Source organism: Lissotriton vulgaris, chromosome 7, assembly GCF_964263255.1.
Source record: "Lissotriton vulgaris chromosome 7, aLisVul1.2, whole genome shotgun sequence".
NCBI lineage: Eukaryota > Metazoa > Chordata > Amphibia > Caudata > Salamandridae > Lissotriton > Lissotriton vulgaris.
This window is the reverse complement of record NC_141695.1, coordinates 1,182,226,797-1,182,239,898: the sequence shown is the minus strand read 5'-3', so window position 1 is coordinate 1,182,239,898 and position 13,102 is coordinate 1,182,226,797.

Below are 13,102 nucleotides of genomic sequence, written 5' to 3'. Positions count from 1 at the left end.
GTATATAGTGCTGTCTCCCAATTAAAAGAAAGTTTAGGTCTGGGTGATCTATGGGACTTAAAGCAGGGTCAAGACCCAGGGTATACATATTTTTCGCACCCACATAATAAATATGTTCGCATCGACTATATTTTGATGTCAAGCAATCGGGTTAGTCCGGCACAAATCAGTAAATTACCAAAGATTATTTCGGACCATAATCCCTTATCGCTTACTCTTTACATAAACAACATGCCCAGACCCCGCTCAAGTTGGTCATTTGACAAAAAACTGCTTGTAAATAATGAATATGTGGAATATATGAAAAATTGGGCGCAGGTGTTTATCGATTACAATCGATACAGCACATCTAGAAATATGGTCTGGGACTGCTTTAAGGCCGCAATCCGTGGGGAGACAATCAGCTATTTGGCCAGACAGAGGAAAGAGGAGGCAAGGCTTAATGAATTACAGCTACAAAAACTAGCTGAACTAGAAGAGGGACATACTAGGCTAATTGCACAAGAAAGGGACGGTGACTCAGTTTTAAGAGATATGGCGATACTAAAAGCGGAGATAAATAGTAAACTTACCCAAAGGACGGCTGAGCTCTACCAGTCCCACCGAAATAAGATCTATGAAATGGGAGATAGGGTGGGTAAGCAGTTGGCACTTCGAACTCGCCAAAGTCAATCTCTTAACTCAATTACGCGTATCGAGTCAGAAGGCCAAGAATATACAACACCTGAAACTATTCTAGAAGTGTTTCAAAATTACTATGGGAAATTGTATAAGAATGAGGACTCTGTGAATCCCAACGTAATTAAAGAAACATTATCCAAATGGGCAACTGAGCACGAAGATGGATCAGGAATGGATAATGTTACTAGGCTGGATCTAGAAAGAGACATAACCCAAACAGAAGTGGAAATTGCTCTTGCAGAGCTAGCTTCGGGAAAAGCCGCAGGGCCCGATAAAATACCACTTGAGTTTTATAAAATTCTGGGCAATATCGTGACGCCTCTACTTCTTGATTTATTTATTGGGATTCAAGTTAGTGGCATTCCTCCTAGGTCTTGGCTGGAAACCAATATTGTCATTTTCCCAAAGAAAGGTAAGCCCCCTCAGCTGCCCTCCTCGTATCGACCTATCTCCCTTATAAATTCAGACTCGAAACTTTATTCGAAGATCTTGGCTAATCGGCTCAGGGGGATCATCGAACATCTGGTCTCCCCGTGGCAACATGGCTTCATTCCGGGCAAGGGTACTACGGATCATACCCGGCGTGCTATCGCACTGTTTGATGCCGCAAATGCTACAGGGGGCTAGATGTCGATGGTCCTCCTGGATGCCGAGAAGGCCTTCGACAGGGTTTCATGGGCATTCTTGTGGGCAATACTAGAACAAATTAACGTTGGACCGTGTTTTATGAAATCTATCAAGGCAATGTATTTCTCACCGAAGGCTAGGGTATTGGTAATGGGACAGGAATCTGGGTTCTTTGACATACTTCGGGGGACTAGGCAGGGATGCCCATGCTCTCCGATCCTTTTTGCCCTCTACATAAATCCTCTCATCTTAAAATTGCTAAAGGCTGAGGCAATTAAACCAGTTACATTGGGCCCCTTCCATACAAAAATATTAGCATACGCCGATGATGTGGCAGTAATAACATCACAACCCACTGAGGCTATAACAGAAATAGAACAGATTACTCATGCCTTCGGCCAGCTATCGGGATACTCCCTAAACAGGGATAAAACGATGGTCATCTGTACCAATAATGTCTACTTTATTGATCCTAGAAGGGTAGAATCCGCTGTATATCTGGGAGTTCAAATATCTGCCAAAATAGACGAGATTGTTAAAATTAATTATGAACCGTTGCTTCAAAAAGTAAAGAAAGATCTTAAAAGGATTGACGGACTACATCTCTCAATCATCGGAAGAGGCAACTTCCTCAAAATGAATATTCTACCCCGGGTCCTATATCTGTTCCGTGCGATTCCTCTACTAGTGGACGATAAAATTTTAAAGGGCTTGGAATCCCATATGAGTAAATTTGTGTGGGGATACGGGAAGATAAGGAGATCTACCCGGAAGCTCTCTCTACCCAATACCAGAGGCGGACTGGCAATTCCTGATTTGGGATTTTACTCATGGGCTGCTCTTCTTCAACAGATGATGTCACTATTTCATGTTAAACCGCTGGAAAATGAGGTAGGGGCTAATTACATGCCTTCAATATTTGAGTTGTCCATTGGAGACAGGGCTAATGGTTTGTTATTAAAGCAGGTCGAACCTTCATACTTTCAGAAAGTAAAGTTTAAGGTTATATCAAGCGCCTGGGTAGCGTTGAGGAAAATTACGAGGTATATGAAAATTCCTAAATACAATAGATATATTTCACTATGGCATTCATCAATATTACCACCACAAATATATGACGTTATTTCTAGACGCTGGGAAACATTAGGAGTATTAACAATAGGAGATTTTTTACTTCCCACTTATGGCCATAGATTTCAACAACTTCAATCCAAATTTGCCATCCCAAATAATAGTGTATTTAAATTTATACAAATTAATACAATTTTAAATCTAAAAGTTGCTGATATCTCTCTGGATAATATCCCTTTAATCGATTGTATGTCTAGACCCACAACTAGGATTGGTACTATTTACGACATTTTAATTGAAAACCAACCAGATGATTTAGAATCTACTGAAGTGGGTTGGTCGAGGAAATTAAATAACCCTAATGTGGATATTGACATGTCTTTGATCCTATCGACACAGTTGTTTATGTCTTCTAATTTGAAAGCTCAACTCTATAAAACTATCTATGATTTATATTTTACTCCTGCCAAACTTTACTCTTGGGGGAAAAGGTCTACTTCAGAGTGTCCAAGGTGTGGTAAAACTACGGCAAATTTATTACATATGCTCTATGAATGTGACAAACTACTAGTACTGAGAACAATGATTGCTGGGTTCTGGCAGGAAGTGTTCGGGCATCCATTAGCCGAATCTCCCACCCTTTATATTTTGGGTTATGATAACACTCTGAGTCATACTAAGGCGGAAGAAGTATCTCTCTTCCTGGGTACAGCAGTGTATAGAATAATATTAACAGCCCGTTGGAAGGATGCCGATCCCCCTAACTTTCAGATTTGGCTCTCCCGGCTGTTAGGTATGTACAACCAAGAGAAGGCGATTTTTGCCTGTAAAGGAACAAAGTCGAGAGCACGTGGTATTGAGATCTGGAAACCAATTGATAATTGGAAAAATGACAATAGAGATTGTGTATAAATGAGTGCAATCAGGATAAAATTGTTATAGTCTTTTTTTTTTTTTTTTTGATACTATTCCATTTATTATTACTATGGCTATCAGGTATTTTTTTTTTTGCACTTGTCGATCTTCCTCATTCTGCTATGTCCTTAGTATTCCTGCTTCATTTAAGCTAATTTATCTGCTTATTTTGACTGTTAGTTATATTTACTGAATTCTTTTTTCTCATTGTTTTTTCTTTGTCTGTATCTGCAATTGTGAATTACCAAATAAAAAAATATTTAAAAAAAAAACATTTTTTATTAATCGATAATAGTGACAATGTTGGGCATTCTGTTTTCGTAATTCCTATTATTAAGAAAAAAAAAAAAAAGAAAAAGGGATACACGCCTTATCTTCAGTTTGTGCATTGCAGACTTCCATCATGTCTCTGTGCCACAGTAAATGCACATGATTTCACTGCATGCACTGCAGCACCAAATTAAACTGTGCTGTGGATTTAGGTGGCAAAATGCCAAGGGCAGGGACTGGACTCGGGAGGTGATGGGCGGGATATCTAACTTCCTTAACAAATACAGTATTGACAATAAGAAAACAAGGTGATGTACCACTTGCCCCTTCCACCACTGGGACTTCTTCCCCTCCCATGCCCAGCTGAGCCTCATCAGATGTTGCTGTGCTTTGGACGATCTGTGTGCCTGGAGAAAAACATAGTGCACCCATTTTAGATACCAAATTAGCCACCTAAGAATGTATTTTGTACAAGGTATAACAGCAATACCTCACAACAATTAGGTTTGCTATCTCTCAGTATTTTCTTGTATCAAAAGTAATCACTTTGCAAGGTTTATGTTACTTTTTTGCTTGACAATATTTAAGTCAACCACAACCTTTTTCTCCTAATAGATGGATAATAAGGGGAGGGCATAATGTAGGACTACAAAAGGATAAGGGGTCAAAAGAAATGCAAATGACATATGGTATTGGTTGTGTGACTCATTCCTGCCATGTGGCACTGTCAAGGAAACTGCTAGTTTAAGATACATTGGGGGGTCCATGATTATGATGACCACTATATCTCTGCCCCTGTACTGTTTGACATGTTGGATCAAGAAAACCACCAACATGTTTGGTAACTAGAGTACTTGGGCCTGACTGTGAGCCTCTTTATGTAACAAAACATATTTTTTCCTTTTAGTACTACACAACAAGACATGTAAAAGAGGGGCTAGTGGAAGCTCATGAAAAAAGAGAGCAGGAGAAAGCTACAGACAGGTGAAAGTCAGCTGCGGAAACAGGAAACATAGAAAGCAAAGGGAAATCCAAGGATAACAAACAACATCCAATCAGAGAAGAAAGAAAAACTAGTAACTATACACAAAGGAGTGGGATTAGACAATATGAAATAATAAACATTGAGCTCCAGGGTGCAGCAGAATCATTTACTGTGGCGCTGGAGGTTGTCGTCACCACAACCCACACTGGTGGTGATGGCAGCCAGCCAGGTGCCCTCTTGCCCTTGGGTGCTTATGTAAGAAGATAAATTACAATGATTGGTGGTACTCAGTATTGGGAATGGAATGTTTAGTTGTCTGGCAAGGTGGAAACCCCTCAGTGAGTTATTCTGTCATCCTCTCGCTCATCTCAGTGAGTGCGGAGATGAGAAATTGGCAGCAGGGTTGGTGCCGTCAAACACGCGTCTTCCCCAGCCTTATTAACCTTAAGATGTGACCAACATCCCAGCAGCCCTACTAGACTTTCAGAAGTACCAGCCTGGTTCGAAATTTGCCCCCAGGACATTTGGACTCTAGGTACAGCAATTCAGTCGGATAAAATGTCAGTCTGTGCCATCTGTCCTCGCTTACCCTTTCCCAAATCCCTCGTCCATAATCTTGTCAAAATTTGTAAGAACCTGCTATTTTTCGAGAAATATTTGCTGCTGTTTTCACAGCCAGGCATGAAAAGGAGGAAGCCCAAATCGGCTGACTCTCCCGAGACCTTTTCTTGCAAGGAAAATCAGTAATTGAAAGAACAATTATCAACAAATGTAATTATGTAAATCTGTCACGGTGGGAGTGCGCAGGAAATGTATTACAATGTAGAAACTTCTTTGTACAGTGTCAACAGATTAACTTTATTGTGTACATATTTACTGGCAGCAGACTGGAATCGTTATTCTACATTTCCGCAGAGCCTGGCGCTTGGCTTCCTTTGAAATTAGTTTTATTTGGATTGATAATGTTTTCCTTAGCTGCGGTGCTTAAACATGTTAATTGAAAATAGTCATGCAAACAAAGAGGTTAAAATCTTCAATGTTAGATGGTATTTTGGTTGCACATTAACACCGTGAACACTGTACAAGTTCTTAACCATGCCATTTTAGTGATTTGGTTTCCCTACTATTTACTGTCTCACCAACAAGGTTGAGTGTCTCGTTCCCCCAAAAAAGCTTTAACACACACCTTTGGCAGACTTTCGATTTCCATGTATGGATCGGCCCTTTTAAAGATAAATATTTACCTCATTTACAGATATAAAGGAAATGTTTGTCACACCTCAACCAGGTTTCTTTAAGTGTCTGCAAGTGCGATATTTGGTAGTCTATGGTTGGACGAACAAGTTGTATTTGAGGCTAACTTACTATTGCATCTATAGAAATATCTGTTAATTACATAGCTTGAAATGATGGATGCCTTGTATGAAACACTATATAGACACGCATTAGCAAAGTCAATACGTCTGTGTTTAATGTTCTAATAGGTAAACTCAGGCCTGCAAAAGTGTTTATTTGCTTCAATGCTAGGTTTGCACTTAATTGATACCTACATCTTACATCCCCCAAAAAGTTATGGCGGCCAGTAAAGTGCATAACAATATCTTTCATTATTCTAAACCAATACCAAAGAGTCATTATATGACAGTAGGCTAAAGCTAAATAAACTAATTAATTAGGTGATACTAGAAGCAGATGGGGTTTGATGAAGACTAAGGGTATTAGTTACGAGCCCCGTTGCATTGCTCTTGCACCATGCAAGAGCGACGCAACTCAATAGTGAGATTTATGAGGCCACACAAGGCCATCTTGCATGGCCATGACTGGCTTCATTAATCTCAAATAAAAGAATGCAGCGCGAATCGCTGCATTGCCTTACTCCATGGATTTTAATGCACTCCCAGATTTACCAGAAGTGGTAGACCTGGGAATGCACCAAAAACCAACGCCTCCCCGGTAAGGTGTAACGAGGAAAAATATCTTTATTTCTCCTAGTTTTTTCCTCTTTCTATGTGTGCTGCATTCTGTAGCACATATAACAAGTGGAAAATGTCTCAGGGGTTGTTCTTGTTCAGGAAGGTGCTCCTTCTTGCACAAAACAATCCACCTTCCTATCTAATTCATTATGCTTATTACGTCCTTTCTGTCATATTATTGTCAACTCTGCGCACACCATCAGTCTGTGAGGTGTCGCCCCCTGAGAGAATCACTGAGGTTCTGAAAGAGAGTCCTGTCTGGTGTTTACATATCTCTCTCCCCACCCTTCCCTGTCTCTGTTTTCGTTGTTGGCATAGAGGCTTAAGGCAGCATGGGTCTTGCGCACGTGCTCAGTACCTGAAAGCAGTTTGCACTTTTAGTACAACAGCAAAGATGTTAAAGTTGAATTTTATTTCTCTTCCCAATAGTATGGGCCTGATTTGTCAAGGTTTTGTGTCACCCTTCCGTCATGCAAGTGGCCACATGGGCGACGCAAAACAGAAGTGAGATTTATCAAACCTCGCAAGGCCACTTTGTGTGGCCCTGCATGGCTCGGTAAACCTAAATCTGGAGTAACTCAAGGCAGCGCAAATCACTGCCTTGCGTATCACTGCCCCCAGAGAGGTTTTCCATGGATTGTGGCACATTCCCAGGTTTACCATTTCTAGTAGACCTGGGAGTAAATCAAAATGAGTGAGGCCTAATGAGGAGAAATATCTTTACTTCCTCTTGTTTTTTTCCTCTTTCTACATGTGCTGCATTTTGCAGTACATGTAGAAAGAAGAAAATGCCTGAAGGGATTGTTCTTTTGCAGGAAGGTGTCCCCTCCTGTACAAAAACAATCCTGCCTACAACGCAGGCACCCTTGCACCATGAGGCAAAGGTCCCTGCATTGGCACTAGGCTGCCAAAAGTGCGCGAGCACTGTGAAAAGACAGTAATGTGCTGTATAATGTTAAATACAGTGCATTCCTGCCCTTTTCCTTTCATGCATGGCAGCACAGTAGTTTTCTGCATTGCGTTGGGTGACAAAATGATAAATAACGGCCTATGTGTATAGACTGGAGGGGTATGCCACCCTGTCATTCTTCAATTAATTCCTATGACATTATTCGACAATATGTTGTTGAAATGCACCAATGCTATTCATAGTTGTGAGTTCTTCAGTCTCTTCCAGGTTCCTTTGTCTATTTATGGCACAATCCTAAAAGCGCATCAGAGGGACATAGGTATTTTTAACAAGTCTCCATTCATGTTAAAGCAAAATAATTTGCGCAATTAAGAGATATTAATAGACTCCGCAGCTTTGGGACACGGATGATGAATATATCTTGCTCTCACTGAGTGTGACTCAGCTCTCAGCGTATTTTACCTGTTTATATTGATTAGCCCGGATGATGTCCTAGGAGGACGAAACGCGTAGGCTGTTGTTGAGTATGATCATTCACCTGTAAGAAATCATTGACTTCGGGAGTGATATATCCTCAGATTGGATTGTGGATTTTGGACTGAATAACTTTTTCTGTTGGAATATAAGTTTTGTGTTACTCATTTGAAAAATAAAAGAACAAGGACTACAACATGGATGGTTGACCTTTAACTTTGTGAACTTGACGCTCATTCCATTAACTTTTTCATTTGTTGATTTGTCTGGTCTGAACGGTGCACCTGAGGAAGAGGAGCGCCCGAATCATTAAGGGTTTTTTTGGAAAGAATAATCCTTGGGAACAATCTCACCAGTGCATACCCAGGAGTGCCCTCACAGTTGTTTTAGATCAAACATTAGGAACCATCCTCCTTTCTACACACAACAGCAAAGGAAAGAAACAGCATGATCAGAGAAGAGAAGAAAGAGGAGCACGAACAACTGCCCCAAAACACACCCACTGGCCAGAACATGAATGTAAGAAGGCAGAAAAGGAAAGAACCAACAAAACTCCTGACAACAGGACGTGGAAAACACAGAGAAAGAAAGCACAGCAGCAAAAGAGAGGAAAGCTCAGAATCCACACGAGAAATCAGAATAAAACAACACAAAAGGAACAGAGATGAAAGAAGAAAACAAGGAAGATGAGGAAAAGTAGAGAATAATCCTCACCCAAGTCAAACGCCATCATCAATACAAAAGAAAAATATAATGTAAAGACAACAGTACATACCTATGTGAAGTTTGGGAGGACTATAGCCCAACAGCAACCCCTAAAAGATAAGGGATTAAAGAAGTAACAGGTGGGAATAAGACCCATAGAAACAATAGTCCTTGTAATATTGACTTAGTGATAACTAAGAGAGGTTGAGTGATGTCAACAAACAGTTATGGATAGGGACCCATATAATAATGTGAAAAGGATGTGCACAAGTGAAAAGTGTATGGAATAAACAGATATGGATGGCGACCCATATAATAATGCGCAAAGGACTAAAACCCTTGCGTACCTCCCAGGAGGAAGACAGACTAAAGTTGTGCACATGTGAGATGTGTACGAATGTACATTGAGTAGCTTTGACTAAAACCCACTACGATTCCCGTGTAGAGAATCTTAAAACATGCATGACACTGTAAAGAAACAATGGACGCTTAACGGCCTGTACCATGATAGCGTGTACCTACATGGTGTATACCTAGGCACCATAAACAAATAAAATACGATGTTGAGACTATGCTGCCCATTCAAAAATCCACAGAAGAATAACACTGAAAATAGATATATATAGTCACCTGCCGGTGTGAACTTAGGGTCTGCAATCATATAATGCAAAGCAAAAGGGAAGTCATCGTACAAAAAAGCAGACAATGGACCCTTGACAGCGTGTACCAATGGCTTGTACCTACATGGTGTATACCTAGAGTCCATGAACCAATCACATAAGATCCCACAAAGGAAATTAAGAGATGTACTACGTAGCTACTCACCAATGTAAGAAGTACATCATGCGTAAATAATTATGTAACAAGTATATCAGGTGTAATAAATGTGTCACAAAGATGTGGAAAACACAGTACATTGAGGATAAGAGCTTTAAACGTAAGACTTATGGACAATATGCACAAACAGTCCAACCTCGAACCAATTTGGCTGCAGTGTTCTCTGACATCGATGCGATGTCTCCAGACTCCCTCAGGTTTTAACCACTACCTTCACAATATCTTTGAATGGTAGTAAAACTTTATTGAACAACTGGTTGGAAACGATGGCTGCGCACTGTGTCACGCTGTGCAGGGTGGCTTCCAGCACCAGCGTCCTCCAAAACGTCAGTAGACATGGCCGTAGTTGAGGGCAAGAAGGTCGCACTGAAGATTCCTCAAGTGACATGGGAACCGGAGGAGAGACTGCACGCAATCAAGCACTGGCATAAAGGTGATGCTTGTCATGAGCTTCGTTATGATTTAAACTAAAAAAATTTGAATTTGCCAAATGACCATAGTCTCAAATGTCGGTTGGGCAAAACTGGAGCTTGGAAGTCACAGCGTAGCTCAACAATTAACAGGAAAGATGTGTCTCACCTTGACCCCGCCACCAAAAGCACTCAAAACACACGTGCAGTCCGTGAATAGGGCCAATTGTAGGACGCAAGGGATCATAAGCAGGTTGACAAATAGCACTTGGGAACAAATCCGCAGCACAAATCCTCACAGCAGTTTGACAGTCCCATGTTAGATGATGGAAAAACCTCCCTCAGCATGATAGTGACGGGAACACCAAAACAATAGCTAATGCAGCACACTGTAACAGAAACTGTAGCTCGTGTACCATAGATCAAGTGGTGCTTGTGAAGACCGTTCACGTGAGACAGACGAAGGACGTTTGCAGTTCCCAGAAAGAGAAAAGTGGAAAAGCACTTCTTCCCAAGACAGTGCAAACTTCGATGTGTGGCACTGAAGACAGGAATACGGGCTTACCCTCACTGAAAGCAGAGCGCAAACAGGTAGACTCTGGAGAGTAGAAGCTTAAGACTGGATGGGCAGCTTATGAAGTAGCACTTCTCCAGACTCACAAGACTGGTGAAAACGCAGCACAGGACACAGACGTTGTTGAAAGGCAGGCCACCCTCACTGAAGGCACAGCAGAGACGCTAGGGAAGCTGGGGAGTACACGCACAAAACTGTGAGGGCACCTCTAGAAATAGCACGTCTCCAGATGCACCGGACAACTAACAGACTGCTGTGGGTAACCAATGTAAAGGTCACTGGTGGGGTCAGGGATGCCAGTTGCCTTAGGTTAACTTGAATGGATCTGTACCTTAATGTTGCTTAAAAATATGATGAGGTGACAGACACAGGTTCGCTTCAGGATAGTCTCCAAAACTTGTAGTGATTGAGTAAGGTGTGCATGATGAGTTTCATTAGCTTTCTTCAAGTATTCAAGATGGTACAATAGACCCCACCAGGAGCAGCCAGGAGGATGCTCAGCTCAGTGAACTGTGAAGATTTGACTTATAACATTCGGTAGGATGACATCATAGCAAGGTTCCACAGAGACGGCAAGTATAACATTAGAGTCAAGATACAACAGCACTTTTGAACATGAAACGGAGAACTCGCTACTTTATTGAGTGTGCAGGTCCGATATGTAAGACTTTTCATGAGAAAATCAAAGTTATAGTTGTTTGGAAATGCGCAAAGGGTATTAAATACAAAAGGCACTTTGATGATAAGAACTAGGCATAGTGCACATATACAGGTCCTTGGATTTTTCTCATAACAGATCTAAATTGGAGCAAGCATGCTAAAATTCACATTTTAAAGGAACCCACAATTCTTTTAAGCGCTGATGACGTTCAATGCACAGAATAGACTTTGCAACACTGAAACCCTTTCTCACAGCCTATAAACAAAAACATAAATGATCCCGCTCTTAAATGTTAGTAGTGCACCAGTGTGTTTTAGGTTACTTTCCTCCATAGTGCGCCTCCAGCAGATGGGATAATCAGAGTGCTTGACTTTATATAGCCTATTCAGAAAGGGTAGATTCATGTGAAAAAATAATTGAGATGTTATCGCCTTGGAAAATTGTGTACTCAATCCACACTGGGTAATTATAGATATGAAGCTGCTGCCCATTTTAACTTATTTGGAAACTTAGATTCACAGGATTCAGAGTGGGGAGGTATTCTATAAAAGAAAGACACCTTTGGCCTTTGGAGAGTGCAGTGGAGTTAAGGCATCGTATATTATAAGAGTGAATTGGTCATCTCTAGGAAATGTGTTCGAAATGTGACTTAAGGACCTGATTACAATGTTGGTGGATGGGATACTCCGTCACAAATGTGACGGATGTCCCATTTGCCATATTGCAAGTTTCGTAAGATATAATGGAATTGTAATTTGGTGGATGGGATATCTGTCACGTTTGTGGAGTAACCCTATCCGCCAAGTAAAAATCAGGCCCTTAGTTTCAGGTAGTTTGCCTTTTTATGATTGGTTAAAATAAACTTGCCTCAGATGCAGGTTAAGGATTCATTTTCTATGATTTCTTGGATTACAAAGCTCATAGTTTAGAATTATATTTGCCTCTGATATTGTAATTGATAGTCTTGAAGACTGCATATTGCTAGATCAGTCTTTATACCCATCCTTCAGATGCCTTCATGTCGTCTTTGAAATTAAATCTAAGGGTCTGCACAATAAATGTTGGCTGGGTTTCTCTCCAGTCAATCAACTGTGTTCATGCTCATAAAGCTCTCTGAGGAACAGATCACATATTAGATAGTCTAAATCAACAGTCAGGGGTCTACAATGCCTGGTGAGTGGTTTAGCTAGTGAGATATTTGTACTATTTATTTTGAGTTCTTGTTTTTTTAATGGGCTCTCAGAAATGTATATCTGACCAAAGATCTCTAGAACGCTTCGTAATATCTGCTAGGAAAAGGACCAACAAATAAAGTTCAATAGGGAACAACATAATATTCAGAGTACTGAGGCTATCTCACCACAAGCAATGTATTGTGCTAATTATTCAAGCTTTTCACCTACTTGCTTATCCTGTGGTCATGCTTATCCATGACATGATGCTTTAATTTTACTTTTCCTAAAATAAACAGTGACAGTGCAGTGAGGTGAGATCAGAAGGCAAAATAGTTAGAAGCTTTATTTCGATTATCACAGCAACATTATTATGTTCTGATTAAGCAGTCAAGAGATTTAGATCATCAAATAGTTTAGCTTAATAGGTTTTAAAAATTCTTTATCTTCTTTACTCTTATCTTTGCTATTTAAAATCTAATACACTACTTGAAAACAATGTGTTTGGTTTGCTGAAGTCGCACAATAGCCCAGAATTGTACTCGTGGGTACGAGGTTCAGGATCAGAAGGTATACATGTTGGGTTGTAGAGTGTGTGCTGTAGAGCACCACATTTCCATCTGCTGAGCCACTGGCCATGTTGTTCACATAGAAAATTGTGTTGTCGGTGCACCTAAGGTGTGCTGTTGAGTTAACGTTGTTTGCATTTGTGTGTTGTAGACAGACTTGTGACTACCTTTACTTGAAGAGGTGCTACTATGGTTGGAAGAAAGGGGTAGGTATGCGCATCTATGAGACAGGTGCTTAGATTGCATGTTTTCTTATAGGTTATAAAAT